General features: G+C 48.8%; 1 long non-coding RNA gene across 1 annotated transcript; it reads left to right on the forward strand.

Moving 5' to 3' along the window:
• The first annotated feature begins 14,253 nt into the window (after nt 1–14,253).
• LOC138915318 (uncharacterized) lies at nt 14,254–15,428 on the forward strand. The gene is made up of 2 exons (XR_011421123.1): nt 14,254–14,690; nt 15,072–15,428. It is a non-coding gene; the product is annotated as an uncharacterized lncRNA (long non-coding RNA).
• The last annotated feature ends 823 nt before the right edge of the window (nt 15,429–16,251 follow it).

Genomic DNA, 16,251 nt, shown 5'->3' on the forward strand with positions numbered 1-16,251 from the left:
GAGAAGTAGTGTTGTCTAATAAAAATTAAAGAATTCAATTCAAGTCCATCTCGTCTTATTCTTGGACATTAACAGAGTACAGAAAAATCACAGAATTGAGTGGGAATATTCTAATACGAACCCCAGGTAAGAAGTTTACAGGTAGTGTGAAAAATGCTGAGAAAATCAGAATGTCCACAAATGTTGTGGTTTCTCTCTTTGGAAATAGCGTTGGCACCTCTGGGCTAAGAGATATAACTGGCTTTCCAAGAAGATATCAATTTCTGGAATCACTGGAAGTCAATTTTGAAGTAGGCCAAATCTATCATAATCCTCCTAATGGATTTCGCTTTGTCTCTTCCCTCCCATTTGGAAATTTACTTGGTTGTGGTAAGGTACAAACTTTCAATTATAAAATAAATAAGTTTAGCATGTAATGTACAGCACGATGACTGTAGTTAACACTGCTGTATAATATATATGGAAGTTCTTAAGAGAGCAGATCCTAAGAGTTCTCCTCACAAGGAGAAAAATACTGTTTTTTTCTTTTTGTATTTATGTGAGATCTGGATGTTAACTAGACCTCTTGTGGTAATAATTTCATGATCTATGTAAGTGAAATCATAATGCTGTACACTTTAAACTTACACAGTGCTGTATATGAGTTACATCTCAGTAAAACTGGAAAAGAAAGAAAGAAATTCTACTTGGGATTTCTTGTATAATTTGAAGTTAGCAGCCAAGGATTAGGACTTGAGTTCTGAAGAGAACTCTTCCCTACTCACTTCCTTATCACATCTCCTTCCAAAAGAGAATGCGGCCATGGGGCGCTCGTCAAAGAACAGGGGCAGGGGTGGGGGGACTGCCCTCGTTGCTTCTGAGTGGAGTAAAGAAGTCTGGCCATTCTGGATATGAAATGAATGCTAAGTCTCCACACTGATGATGATTGCGCAGAACTTGGCTAAGACACAAACCCAAGTTCAATCATCTGTAAACACAAATCCATGACGGCACTAGAAACATGTGACTGACATAGCCGTCAAATGAAAATGTAAAAACTTCTGTTGTTTTTAAGAAGCAGGAAGTTGAGTAGGATGTTCCTAATAGAGGGAAGACTAAAGAAACCACAGAGCAAACACAAAGTTTGTTTACAGGGTCCTTTTTGAGAAAGTATGGTTCCCCATCTGAGGACGCTTCACTTCTGATCTTGTTAGGTCCACAAGCATAGCCAGGCAACAGGAAGTCACGGCGGCTCCTTGACTGTTGCTGTAGGGCAGCCACTGCACTTCTTAAAAAGGAACCGAGAACATAGCGGAGTCCCTCACAGCAATTCACATGCCAGCAAGAAAATTATAGACCGTCTAAAAATAATTAGAAACAATTTGCCAATAATTCTTAACCTCCATACATTTTCTTTTGGTGTTAGAACAATTTGATTTAGTGAATTTATTCTTTTTTATTCTTTGAATTGTAAAAATAATATTTTAAATATTTAAAACAGCAAAAATTATTTAAGATTTTAAGAATGCTTTCACGTTTCTAGTATTTGTTCATATGTAAACTTATTATTAGATGGTTGCACGAAAAATTTGTGTTCTTTCCTTACATTTATCATAAAAATTCCCCAATGTTACATAATCTTTATAATTATAATTTTTTGATGGCTAAATAATAGAAATAAAGCATATTTACTGCAATTTACTTGACCATGTTGGGCATTTAGATTGTCTCCAATGTTGTGCTAGAATAGGAAACTTGAATAAACATGTCATAGATGACAATTTTAGCCTCCTCTGAGCTCACCTGCCCATGGGGGTCCCCACTACCAACTCCTCTGCTCACGCTGCTGTGCGACTCTGGCCTGCACCTGACCGCTGTCCTCAGAGCTGATTATCCCCATGTTCTTTCTCCCGAGTCTTGCTCTCGAACTTAGTGTCCTGATTTGAGCTAAAATCCTAATATTAGTCAGTGTCCACGAGGAAAGCCTGTGCTAACAATACCCCCACATCTCACTGCCTTCCAACAGCAAAAGCTCACTTTTACTTATTTTAGCTGTTGGTGAGGAGGTAGATTTAGTCTCTTCACAAAAAGACCAGAGAATGAATGCGCCCTGAGAGAGAGAACAGTGCTTACCCGCTCCTCGAAGAAACGATCGGACCGGATTTGTGTCTCAGGACTGGGAATTAAAGCATGGAAGTCACCGTGAGCGTGTTCAGATGGATGGGGCCATCGGCACTTTGTGCTCCTCTGTGAGGGCAAGAAGGGCACGGTGGAGGTCTCTCCTTTCTTCCTTTTCCTCTGCACCTGGGAGCTCCGCCCGAGGGGCCCAGCAGCCCTGGACATGTTCCAGGTCCTCTTTGGAATCCTACCCCAGGGGAGGATCCTGGTATGAATGAGCTCAACTTGTATCAGAGGAATAAAATGAGCTAGCCCGGAACCCATTTATAGTGTTTATTAATTTTTCCATTTCCCTCACTATTTATAATATAAACAAGAATACAATGATGGGAAAACTTTGTCAAGTGTCGGATAAACCCGGAATGAAATACCACAATGACCCGTGGAATAGTAACTATTTTCTAGTTTACTGCAGCAACACAAAGGTATTTAAAACATTATCAACATTTGAGGTATCACTTGAAGGACAACTAACAATCACTGTGTAGATTTCTTGTCTGTCTGTTTCTCTTCGTTTCGTTTGTTTTTGAACTTTTAGGCAAAAAAAAAAGAACAAGAAACAGGCACCTTTTCTCCTCTGTTGCCTTAGGCCTCCTGGAAAAGCCTCCCAATGATTTCCTGTGGGACAGAAGCGTCTAGAAGCCTCCTCCCCTGGCGGAGGTGCTGAGAGTGGCAGTGGACAAGCGCGGCCCTTGAGTGCTGGTGCGGGCCTGCGTGCTGTGACTGTGAGCTGGGACGGACTTTTCCCAGGGTCAGATGGAACCTTTTTTATGCCATGAATCATTCAGGTAACAGAAGCAACAGCAGCAGTCACAAACAATGCATTTCAAAACCAACAAGGCATTTTGATTACATTTCAAGATTTAATTAGATTCTGAGATATTTTAATTAATTGGAACATATTCCACATAGACTTCTCTCATATCTGAAAAAAAATGAAAGAAACCTGGATCTCTCACTGCTCTCTCTGCCCAAGGATAGGTAGGCAACAACTTTTTACTGTCTTTCAAGATGAATTTCAAGCCATCCATGCATTCCTGCATCAAATGTAACATATTTTATGATTTAGTCTGTTTTTTCATACTGTTAACTTAATTTGCCAATTTTTTATTTGAAACTTTTGCATATTTTCAAAAATGTGACTGGGCTGTAATTTTTTTGTGCTTCACTCCCCTGTAAAGCCACTGAAGTCTGGTGTCTTTTGGGTGTGAGACTTTTGACTTCTAGATCAATTTCTGTAAGGCTTGTGTGTTTATTTGGGTTTTCTATTTCTTCTTGAATAAAATCTGTATTACTATTTATATTTAAATTAAATTTATGTGTAACTTTCTTTGTATTTTTCCAAAAAGTTGCCCATCTCTTCCAAATTTTAAAATTTGTTGGCAGGAAATTATTCATAGTATCTTCTTGTGATTTTTTGAATCTTCATGGTATCCACTTTCACACTACTAATATCCATTATTGTGTTGTTTTTTCTCTTTGTCTAGATGAGTCTGGCTAGATATTTGTCCTACTTAGTTTTTTTCAAAAGATCAGCTCTTTTTGTCGATCTCTATTATATATTTGTTTCCTATTTCATCAGTACTAGTTCCTACCTTTATTAGTTACATCCCATACCCACTTTAGGTTTACTTTGTTGTTCTTTTTTAAAGCTTTTGAATTGAGCAATTAGTCCATTGACACAAATTTGTTATTTTTGTTTTTTAACACATGGTCAATAAATTTTCCTTTATGTACTACTTTTAATAGGTATTTAAGTACTTTCCTTTCCATTCTAAATATTTTGTAATTTCTATTATAGGTTTTTCTTAATCTGGAGTTATGTAGGAGTGCAATTTTAGTGTTTTCAAATATATTTATTTAGCCAAGCTTTAAATGTGGATTTCTAATATAATTGCGAGTTTGTCAGAGAAAATTCTCTGACATTTATTAACCTTTCTTTTGTATTTAATGTGTGTGTGGTCATTTTTTGGGGGGCAAATCTTCGATGTGAACTTGAAAATAACATATTCTTCCTTGGGTAAGTGATATTTATATTTATTTATAATATTAGATCAAGCTCTTAAATTTCATTGCTTAAAGCATTTATAGCCTACTTAGATTTTGTTGATTTATCCATGAATTTCTCAGAGAGGCATGTCGGATCTCCCACACTGATCACAGACGTCAATTTCTCTTCCTAATTCTGAACACTTTGCTTTTGGGGAGGGCAGCTCTGTTGGTTCACGATTGCTGTATCTTTTTGATGGATCACACTTTATACTTTACAGATATGGTGTCATGGTCAGAAATGATTTATCTTTCAAGCATTACATGTTGATCTCAGTGCTGTCTCAGTGCCTCAATGAAAAAGTCACCCCCATTTCTTCACAGTGTTCAGCAGACACACATGGCGCAAATGCCGGGGGAAGGAGCGCACTTGCTTCAGGTCACGCCGGGCTCCACAGAGGCTTCCCCAGCCTTACAGGCAGCAGAGTTCATGGCAGGTGCTGTCACTGAGAGGCTCCACTCTCTCTCAAAATGAGTAAATATCTTAGTATAAAGGCACAGGCTCCAACAGGTTTCTGAAACAAATCAAACCTTAAACAGCCAGGGACCGCATGCCCTTCCAGGATCAGAGCAGCCACACTGCGCCTGTGGGCTCCCTGCCTGCCCAGGGCTCGGCTGCTGCTGTTGGCGGAGCCAGAAGACATGGAGTTTGGTTCTCCTGCTACTCCTTCCAGCCTGTGCTCCTGTTTTGATGCTTGCCCGTGGAAGCTGGATCAGTTTCCTAGGGGCGGATGAGATCTGATTGGTAAGCCCGTCCCCCGGAGACTTCATAAGCAAGTCCACCCGAGAGGATCCAATTTAGCACTGGCTGGAGCAGGGGCTGAGGGAGGAGGCCCCTGGGGAGCTCTGTAATGCAGATCCGTGAGCCCCATGGGGATTGGCCCAGGCTTCATTACTCCCATTCCACACACACGGAACCTCTCTCAACTCATCTACCTCTGCTCGGCAAGCAGCTTGGAGAAGTTGTTCTGATAGAAACAAGGACACAACCAGTTATGCTGCAGATAGAGCACTTTCAAATGAAACAGTTTTATTTTTCTTAAAAACAAACAAAAATATAAACTTTATTTTTTTTTTGAGATATATTGATTTATGAGTCCTTGATTTTGGTATCACGCTGTTGTGGTTGGGGTTCTCCTAAGAGCAGATCCTGAGAGGAGAGTTTAAGTCCCAGTGGTTTATTTAGTTGGGTAGGGAATGCTGGGAGGGAGTGGGGACGGGACGGCAAGGAAGGCAGGCAGCCAAGAGAGGACGCGCTAGAAAGCCACGTACCACGGTGGATAACTGGAGCCTAAGCCCAGGAAAACTGAGCAAAGCTGGACAATCGTATGAAATCCTTCCATTTATTTGTCTTCTTCAATTTCTTTCATTAACGTCTTGTACGTTTCACTATATGGGGGGAGATCTTGGACTGAGAGCAGCCAGTGGAGGGAGGCTCCTGCGGGTGTTAACTGTGCACCTGCGCATCCTCTCAGCCCTAGAACAAAGCCCTTGGGAACAGAGAAGAAGGGACCTGCCCCTGGAAGTCAGCCAGAGGTGGGCTGAGCTCAGCGAGAGGGCCCGAGGGCCCGGCACGCTTGGGGACCACAGGCCCAGGCTCAGGAGATCTGCGGCAGGGCCCGCGGGGGACTCAGTGTGCACCTGAAAATGGTTTCCACGTGGAGGAGCCAGTCCGCTGTTCAGAGATCTCTTTTCTTCTCTGAAGAAGTGTCTCTCTAAGGGCTGCTTCCCCTGCCCTGGGTGGTACAGCCCCGGCCGGTCTAATTCTGCTCAGCACACTTCATCGCGCACCTATCCGCGCGAGCCCTAGACTTCCCACGCGAGGCCAGGGCGTGGCCAGAGGACCAGGGCAAGGTGCCGAGGGAGCGGAGGCAGCTGCGCGGACAGCGTTTCCACCGAGCATGCACAGCACTGAGTGGGGACGGGCACCAGTGGGGAGGATCCGCGAGCTGAGTAGGGAAGCCAGGGCAGCAGAGACGGCGGGCCTGGCCTTGTAGGGGTGCAACAGCGTGAGCCAAGGCGCGGAGGCAGGCCTGCGGGGGATGCGCAGAGGGAAGGGTGTTCCTGTCACCTGAGAGCACACAGGGGCGTCAGGGCTGGGCCGCGGCGGCGTGGATCCACGTTCAGGGACCTGGCCAGGCCTTGTGGACCATGGGGATGTTGACTGGTCAGAGGCGGTCAGAGTTACAGGGAAGAAGGATCGTTCAGGGCTGCAGGGTGCAGATGGAGTTAGAGCGGCAGGACAGTCCCATACAATCAGGGTCACCACTGGCAGTGCTTGGGACATGCCGGTGGCTGGCACACCAATCTCTCCAGCCCTGGCTGACATGGAAGTTGGGCAAAACGTGCTCCTTGGGGCAATGGTGCACGTAGGCCTAACAACTGGTGCTCCAGTCCCGGCCTCCCAGTTTAGAAGGCCCCATGCTGGCCATCCTCTGGCTGGGCCCTTCCCATAGGGTAAGGGGTCCCAACACCAGGGAGGTGTGCCCACCCAGAGCCTGTACCCCCTCCTCTAGACCGGGTCCTGATCCCCAGGCCCGGAAGCCGCTGCTCATGAGGCTCGGAGTCTGCTTTTTCTCCACCGTGCCTCCTGCAGGCCTGGGAGGTGATGGACAGGCAGGTGCTGTGTGGAGGGAGGGTGTCCTCAGGCTGGTGTGTCCACGGCTTGTGCACACTGCAGGCTGGAGGGAGGTGGAACAAGAGATGAGGACAGGCTCCAGGCCCTGCCCTGGGAGCGCTGGACCTGCCTCCGGGCTTGGGGGAGGAGCTGTGTGTGCCTGGGGTCACCCCCCTTGTTCCTTTGACCTTTGACCTTTGGCAGTGCCACTTGTACCTGTTTTGTTCACAGGCTTTAGGGTATGACACAGTTTGAGTAATCACTCTGAGGCAGAAAAAAATACATTTGCAAAACCTCTGGCTTAAATAACATTCCCTGTTATTCCTTTTCCAAGTAGAAAATTCAGTTTGAGAAGGTTTAGCCAGAGCTGAATGGGAAGGCCGTCAAAGCTTCCCCGCGTTTCTCCAGCCGCTCCTGGATCTTTATCGGCAAAGGGAGGCTTGTCTCCTCTACATTTCTGAAACATTTGGAGGAGCTTTTGATCTCATTGTCGTCATCTCTCACTCTCATTTCTTGTCCCCCGAATCCCTAATGGCTTTCACAATTCGCCTTCTGTGGTGATTCTCTGTTTTTGTCTCAGTGGGACAAAGCCCTTTTTCCTTCAAGTCCCCAGGCAGCTGCAGCCCAGGCTGCTGTGTGGCAGACCGCTCAAGGCTGGGCGACGTCGGGCCGAGCGCCAGCAGCCGCGCCTCAGCCCGGGTGGGCCTTGCTTCCTATGTGGCTTGCTTGCCTCAGAGGGGTCAGCTGACTTCCTCTTCAGGGTCTTGTCTCCTACCACGTGCTCAGACTCCCATTCTGCCCCAAACTGCCTCACATCTCCTGCCTTCTTCCTATTTGCTGGAAAACTCCTAGTTTCTTTCTTTTCTTTTGTATTCTTTAGAATAAACCAGCTATATTTTACCTTAAACACAGAGGCAGTTCCTGTCTGAGAGCAGCATTGCCCCATCCTGGAACATGGCAGCTACACGCTCCACGTCACAGGCCTTTCCTCCTGCCTCTGGGACCTCGGACCTCGTGCTGACCCCTGGGCTTTTTAGCCCCTGTGCCGTCACCCTCTGCCCATGCCAGCTCGGCGGATGCTCCCATCTCGCCCAGCCTACCACCTGGAGACGCCCATTCCCTGGTGTGGATTTGCTCCAGGGACCTGGGGTGTGTATGAAAAGCCCTGTCACTTCTACCTAGAAAAAGTAATTAAAAGTTAAACCTGGTGTGTGTGTGTGTGTGTACATACACAATGGAATATTATTCAGCCATAAAAAGAAGGAAATCCTGCCATTTGCAACAACATGGTTGGACCTTGATGGCATTATGCTAAGTGAAGTCAGACAGAGAAAGGCAAATACTGTATGATCTCACTTCTATGTGGAAACTAAAAAAACCTGAAAAACAAAATCCAAACTCGTAGAAAAAGAGATCAGATTTATGGTTATCAGAGGCAGGTGGTGGGTGAAAGGATGAAGATGGTTACAAGGTACAAATTTCCAGTTGTAAAATAAATAAGTACCGGGATGTAATGTACACCATGATGACTATTAGCTGACTTGGCTGTATTTTATATATATCCTATGAAAGTTGTTAAGAGAGCAAATCCTAAGAGTTCTTATCATGAGGAGGAAATCATTGTTTTTCCTGTTTTTGGTATCTGTGTGACATAACAGATGTTAACTAAACATTGTGACAATCACTTCATTACATAGGTAAGTCAAGTCATTACGCTGTACACCTTAATCTTATACAGAGCTGTATGTCAATTATATCTCAAAACTGAAAAAAAGTTAAACCTAGGGTGGGAGCCCATTTTTGGAGCTCAAGGCGATGCATCCAGGAAAGGGCCCAAATGACCGCGGGACTGGGTGGCTTCAGAGCCTGTAGGAGTCGGGCCCTGGTTGGGAACTCCAGGCCCTACCAGAATCTCGACAGCAAACGCACCTAAAAGGAAGCGCAAATCCATTGTACAAAAAGGTAGAACGGCCAAAATTCCTCTTTTCGCCTTTCCAGAACCTCCTTTACCTTTCATCTGTTGCTTAGAACCCCTCTGTCCTTTTTCCTTCCTGGGAGAGCAGCCTCACGCACTCGTTCCTGCTCACGCACCTCTGCACACATTTACTGTCTATGTGCATCTTGAGCCTCACCCACAGCCGTCCTGCGTGTTAGTGCCAGGCCTGTGGGGCCCCGTTCTCTGCAGCTCCGGCCTGAGACCCCTGGAGACCCTTGTGTGTGAGCAGAGCGCCAGCCCGAGGGCAGTCCTGACTGCGGGAGTCCTGCTGCTGCCTTCGGAGCTGCGCCCAGCCCAGCCTCCGGGGCTTCGCGAAGTGCGCTCCTCGTCTGGCCTCCGCTCGCGGATTCTTTCTTCCCTCCTGGGAAGTTATCTGCTTCCCTGCAGCACAGGGAGGCACGGGGAGCCACAGGGGCAAGGAGGGAGAGCACCCTGTGTCACCGAGCGGGCCCCGAGGCCAGCGGGGAGACTGATGATGCCCACATGGCCTCACGTCCAGCCTTTCCTGCGGCGTCGGGCCTCGCCCTCGCGCCCTGGCTCTGAGGACCCGCGTTCCGCCTTCTCCCCACCACTCCTAGCATTGGTCCCTGGAGCTGTCTGTGGCTTCCTGGGCCCAAGCGTTGGCCCTGAGAACCTGCCTGAGCCCAGCGTCCTCCGGCTAACATCTCCGTTTGTTTTCTCCGGGTTCCTCTCAGCTCTTTTTCCAAGACAATTTGCCCTGACTGGTGGTTCCACCTCCCAGATTTCTCCTCTCCAATCTATCAATGGTAACACCCTACTGACCAATGACTCTGTGTAAAACACACCTCGGATGGTAGACTGTATCAAGAAGGTATTTTAGAGTGGAACAAACCTAGACGTTACGATCCCACCTTTCTCCAGCTCAGAAATCGTCAACGTCTTCCCCTAGCCAACCGAATAAAGCCCAAGTCCCATAAATTGAACAGGCCTTCAACAATCTGATGTCAATGTAACGTTTCCTCTTTGTAAAGTTTTGTAGTTAGTGTGGTGCCAAATATTTTGCTGCAGAAAACCCCAGGTCTAAAGCAGGTAGAACATGGCCTGGCCTGAGTAACAGCCATGTAAGTGTTTGTGAGCACAGGTCCACAATCCCTTAATTGAAACCCCTAGGGCCAGCTGTGTTTCAGAATTCAGAATTTTTCAGATTTTAGAAATGGCGTATGGTAACTATGGCATAAATTATATAAAACCTACAGCAAAGTCTGGGGCTGCACTCCAAAACCTAGCATGTTAATATTTCCGCAGAGAAATGCGTGGATATTCATACAGAGCAGGACACATGAAGACAGTATAACAGCCTCGTGGCCATTCAGGGCAGGTTTTGCTGCCAAATGCAGTCTGAAAACCTTTCGTGTTTCCGTGTTTTGAGAATTTCAGGCTAGTTGCAAAGCACCGGGCCTGACCTCTGTTATCACCACCTGGAGCTGGGATGGCTGAGGCGGGGAGCCCAGGGAGATGAAGACGCCTCAGCTGGGGCCCCAGATCCTGGGGACGGGGTCAGAGGATGTTCCTGGCAGGGGCCGGAGGAGCAGAGGGTATGCTGGGGACCAGGCATCGCGCCAGCAGCCGCGCATTGTCTTGGGTAACCAGGGCTACTCTGGGAAGTATAAACATTTGGCACAGCCAGCCCTGCTGGGAGGCGCCTGCTGTGGAGGAGACAGGTTGCTCTTTGGAGCCGGCATCTCAGAGCCTCACTTGGCTATTCAACGTTTGATGAATTCACAGAGGGGTTGGAACCTTCCTGTCTCCATTCAGAGGACTTGGGCAGAGGGTGAAGTCACTCACCGGGAAGACACAACGAGACCACAAATGGTGCTGCCGGTGACAGCTCTGAGAAAGCCTCGGCCTGCCAACGCCCAGACCCTCCCTCCCTCGGAGGCTGACGCCACCGCGTCTGCTGAGTTTTATGAATGCCCAGAACTGCCTTGTCTTCAGTCTCAAGCCCACACTCTGAATACCAGTTTTAGTTATTAGGGCATACATCATTTTGAAATATGAAAATATGAATTAAAGTCAGTCTTTTTGTTTGGACTTAAGTTATACCTTATTCCCAAATTGTCTTTACGTGTATTTTCATATCTCATTCTAGCAGAAATTCAGCTTTTATGTCCACACAAGTCTGGCCAGGTCACCAGGGCTCCCATGTGGTCCCGTGAGGGGGCGTGTGAGAGACCCAGAGCCTCTGCCTGCGCGGGCACACACACTCGGAAGGTGGGGGCTGGGGCAGTGTTAGTCAAATCTAGTGGATGGTGCATTTTGGCAACAGTACAATTTGGTCTCCAGCTCTTTCATCTTATTTGGGTACCTGGCATTTCAAAACATGCATATTCTGCTTCTCATTAGCAACAAGGCTAGTAATGCAAATACATGGGCTGCTGGTAAAAGCCATTAGCATTCATTCCTCTCATACTCATGACAACTATAGTACATGGGCGCACTTAACCTCTCGGCAACAACAATTACAGCAAATGTGCAAGAAGAGAGCGCAGGCCGCCAGGCACATTCATCTGCAGATTCCTGTGTTCTGAATGATGTGGTGTCGTGGCCCATGAGGGAGCTCCTGGGGACAGCGGGCGGTGTTCTAACTCGGGTGCTGGCTGCATAAGGGAATCACCTGGGAGGCAAACAGCAGCAACAACAAAACATCAAACAAAATACTGACGACTGGTTGCCACCCTTCAGAGATCGTCATTTAAGAATAATAAATATTTGTCAGTTAATAATTAGATTGTGATTTAATAATTAATAATTACTTGGTTGGGGGGGGTCCCCCAAATGAAAAGCTATAAACACTTTCCAGGTAGTTCTAATATGCCACCAAGGTAGAAAACCCACTCTTAATTCTCCTGTTTCCTCATTCGACAAAGTGAAGTACAGGTTTCGTGTGTTAAAGAGTTGCTAGATGAACCCAGGTTTGAAGGGTAAGTTTGGGGAAAATGAAGGATCAAAACTTAAGGTCTGATTTGCCATCACTGTCGTAGGGTCACCGACAAGCCTGTCTGCCTGGGCTTTCCAGGGTGTGAGGCCTTTCGGCTTACCACCAGGCCTCCCTGAACAGCCAGGTGACGCCGCCAGCGCTCCCCCTGCACCGGTGTGGCATATTGTGGTTCACGAAGGCTTTCAATCTGTGTTAACTTGTTGGGCCCAGCCGAGTGCATAGTGCAGGTAACACGGTGCTCATTTCACAGGTGAGGACACTGCTATTAAGTGACTGCCCCAAGGTGGAGACAGCAAATACTTAAAGCCCAGTCTCTTGGTTTATACTTTTTATCATTTTCTTTCTACTAAACCACAAGCCCACGGGCTCTGAGACTCTGCACCACTAGCAGTCTGGTCTTTAAGTCATTAAAGCACTAAATGTCAGATGCATGCCATCCTAAAAATGAAGAGCCCACAAGCTTCCTTTTTATCTACAAGTATAATCCCATAGGACACTAATAAAAGCTATAGCATTTATAGGTGAGGAAGTGTGTTGCAAATGGGGGTGTCCTCTGTAGGAAGAGGCTGTCTCTGACCCTCCAAGGTGAGTTGGGGCATCTCCTGCGACAAATGAGCACCTCCAGTTGCCCTTGTTGCAGGACTTACCCCACTGGTCGCATGCTCTCTTCTCCTCTAGAATGTGAGCTCTGCGAGGGCACAGTGTGGTTTGCTTATGGTTTTGTTCTCCGGGCGCCATGTGGGGCGATGCCAGGTCTTGATGACCAGCATGTCCCAACAGTTCTCTCTGCTGGGTCCACATTGAACAGGGTCTCCAGGGGCCGTTGGTTAGAGGTATGAGGCATAGTCTTTCCTCCCCTTAGTCCTACTGGGGCACAAGCCTCAGGTCCCTCTAGAATTTTCCTTCTGTCCTGGATAGTCCTGTGAGAGTGGTGAGGGCAGAGGGTGATTGAGATGAAGATGCTCTTGTGTTCTTGAGAGAATGCCCTTCAGTCATTGGTGCTGCCTCAGAAGCATCATTTCTCCAGACACCTGTGGTACCTTAAAATGGGGTCCTTAACCCAGAGTGGTGAGATGTTCTCTGCGCATCTTTTAATAGAATCTGCTGTCCAACTAGCACGGGGACAGGACGCCAGGCCATAGCATAGTGGCTTCTATAATGACCCTCTGTCTGCTTTCTTCCTTACACTTCTTACAGCTATCACAGTCCCCTCAAGAAATATTTTCCTAAGGCACTTATATGACTGGAGACTTCATAATCAGAAGTTCCTGCCAACACTCGTGAGGGTAAATGAGACCATGTGCTTCTCTTCATTCAATAGATGTGTTTCTAGAAACGTGTTTGTAGGTAAAACTTAAAAAATGTGTATCATTTTCCTAGGAACTGATCATTTCAGAACTCCCCTTGGGCCCCCCAGCGTCTCTCAAAGAGACATGGGGAAGCTCGCCATAGAAGAGCCTTGAAAGGGTGGAGCCGAGGCTGCCTCTCAGCTGCCGCAGCGCGCTGGGCGGGCGCCCGTCCAGGCCAGGGAGTGTCCTGGACTCGGGCTCATCATCCCGGGGCCGTGGGGAGTCTTTGGGCATTCACGTCGTGTGGGGTTGATGGAATTTACCCAGACCAGCCCCGGGGGAAGGGACTCAAGGGAGCTGAGACCATGAAGGAGAGCTGGGAGAGGGGTCCTCGCACTGCCCCCGGGGTGCTGCCCTCTGCAGGCCGGGAGCATCCTCTCCGCATCCCGAGGGCCTGGGCCCAGCAGGCAGTTCCCACCCACCCGACTGGGAGGACAGCCGTGTCTCACCCGTGTCCCTGAATCACGCAACCCCGAGACCCCAGCGGGAACCCAAGGGGTGGAGAAGGCGGCTCGGCCACCTCTCACGCCAGCACGAGCCACGGCCGTAGTGCGCAGGCAGGCAGCACCATCGAGGCTCCGGGGGCTCAGCCGTCGCAGCCTTCAGCGCAGATGAAATCCACACGACTGCAGAGCAAGAGGGGCTGGGGATTCTTTCTTTCTGTGAGTGATTATTTTCCCCTCAAACGGTTGAAGACAGAGAGAACACAGGTTTCCAGGAGCCTGGAGAAAGAATGGGGGTGGGATAATCAGTGAAGAGGATGAGGGAATTGTTGAGGAAAAGTGTGGAGGAAATGGAGTTACGGACAACAGTGCCAGAGATGGAGGAGGGAAACCGTGTGTAAGGGGTGTAGACCGAGTCGTGAGTTTCACGGAAACCGTAGTGGGCCGGCCCCGGAGATTCCCGGGCAGACTACCCTGCTGGATGATGGCGCGAGTCTGCTGGCCCCTCATCCCTCCGCACAGAAACTCGGGGGCTTGGGAAAGCCGTTAATACCTTCAGCCTGCTAGGAGACAACAGTGCGTGGGGGTGACATGTTCCTAAGCTCCTGACCTTGCACCCGGCAGAGATTTAGGCTGGGGGAAAATCTGACAATTCAGCATTTTTAGTAATGCTCAGAAGTGAAACAGGATTTGGCCACAAAGTGATTTCTGAGGTTTTCTGTTTTGTGTTTGGGTCACTAGTGGGCGGGTTTCTCTAACTTCGGGAACTTTCTTCCTGCCCCATTCAGTGTTTTGGGGGCTGCAGCAGTGCTGTAGGGGTGGTACCTGGAAGACGGGGACAGCAGCTGGGATCAGGAACCTGTCCCCAGCAGTCACACAGACCTGCACTATCTCAGCGGACACTGGCTCTATTCTGATTCCCAAGGGAGCAGCAGCTTCAGCGGCGTTGTGCTCCCCTCAGGTCCAGCTCGGAGGTGCCTCAGGCACTTCCCCACCCAGCTTCCAGGACGGGTGCTTCAAGGTTCATGGATCCTCTCCACGACGTTTTCAGCCCCACTTGGCTTCCCCAGCCAGGAAGGAATGGCGTCTTCAGGCTGCAGCTGTGGGTGCTGTTTCCCAGGTAACTTAGCAAATCATATCGTGTGCGATTTTGCCAAGTGTTTTGAGGGGAGGAACCAGGACCCCCAACCACTTTCACGTTTTGAGCTAGGGTTGGTCATGCACAGGATGACTTGTTGTGACAGTTTGGCTAAGGTGGGGCGTGGGGCGTGTGTTCCAGGCTGCAGACTGGAACAGAAGGGGAGACGGGGAGCAGAGTGTCCCCAACCCCTTGTGGATTGCACTGTCCAGCTGCGAGTGGGAGCCTAGGACCTTCAACACACTTAGAGAAGGCTTTTTATTTTTTTACATGGGGGAGGGGCAGGGATGGGTAGAAAAGGAGGAGGGATATGGGGAGGTGTGCAATAAAATCCTGGACCCTGATATTCTCTCTGAACCCCAGGTATGAGGAAATCTACACCAAGCAATGAAATCCACTGAGGGGAATGAATGGACTCAGCTCTGGTACTCAGCAGCGTGTTGAAGGTCCTGTCACGAGAAGTCATCCTGTGATTTAGAAGTGACGATGCCACAATTGTTGGGGGAAAATGGGAATTTCCACCGTTACCCAGACAGGCAGCTTCCCCCCCCCCCGCCCCCCACATGCCTGCTCCTCTGTGGGGACTACCAGTTAATGCCCTCCTTGACCAGCCTGAGCCCAGCACATTCCGGCCCAGGGACATCTCAGTGGGAAAGAGATTCTGGTCATTTAGAAAATTCATGATCCTGTGATTCAGCTAATTAAATAAATCTGGACAGAGAAGTTTCTTTATTCAAAGGGAGAAGGTGAGAGACAATTGGAGAGAAGATAAGAAGGAGGATGCAAGAGGGAGCATGCAGTGTAAGAGGAGGCTCTGAGGGCAGCTGGTCCTCTGTGGGTCTTCCTTCACACAGCCTCGCTGTGAGAAGACAATCCTGAGGCCCCCAGACGCTATACACCAGGCCTCCCGTGGTCCTGGTGACCTGAGCCCCTGAGCCACACAGGAGCATTCCCCTCCACCTCAGCAGGCACGTTCCTGTTTCAGAGCCAGTCGTGGTTCTCACAGTCAGTCAGGCTCCGGGCCAGCCAACAGCGATGGGACTGCGATCTGGGCTTAGGCCCTGCTGGTGTCTGAGGGGAGCGCTTGCTGTCGCCCTGGAGTTCTAGACCTGAATAGGATGGATGAGGCCCCCGCCTCGCAGAGCAAGGGAAAGACCTGAATCAAGTAATTTCAAATAGCGATTAGTGCTGTAAGAAGGTCCTATTGTTGAGAGTCGCTTTGGGGTGAGTAGAGCAGCAAGGGATCAAGTGAGGGGAGCACACTAGCTGGGCTGGTCAGGGGTCCCTGTCCGAGGAGGTGATGTTGGTGTGTTGGAGGCGTGTGGGCCTGAGGGGCCCCTGCGTTGGGAGCTGGCGGGCGGCAGGAGCAGACTGAGGCTGGCAGGGGATTCTCCTGAGCTGCAGGGCTGAACTCCAGGCAGGGCCGCAAGGAGCAGCGTCCACACCATTGGGTGAGCTCCGGGCAGGGCGGAAGTGCGGGTCGGGTGGCACTCTCCAAATACATTAAATCTATAAGCGTTCAAGAAAATTCTCCAGACAAGTG

The sequence above is a fragment of the Equus caballus genome, chromosome 8 (genome assembly GCF_041296265.1).
Source record: "Equus caballus isolate H_3958 breed thoroughbred chromosome 8, TB-T2T, whole genome shotgun sequence".
Taxonomy (NCBI): domain Eukaryota; kingdom Metazoa; phylum Chordata; class Mammalia; order Perissodactyla; family Equidae; genus Equus; species Equus caballus.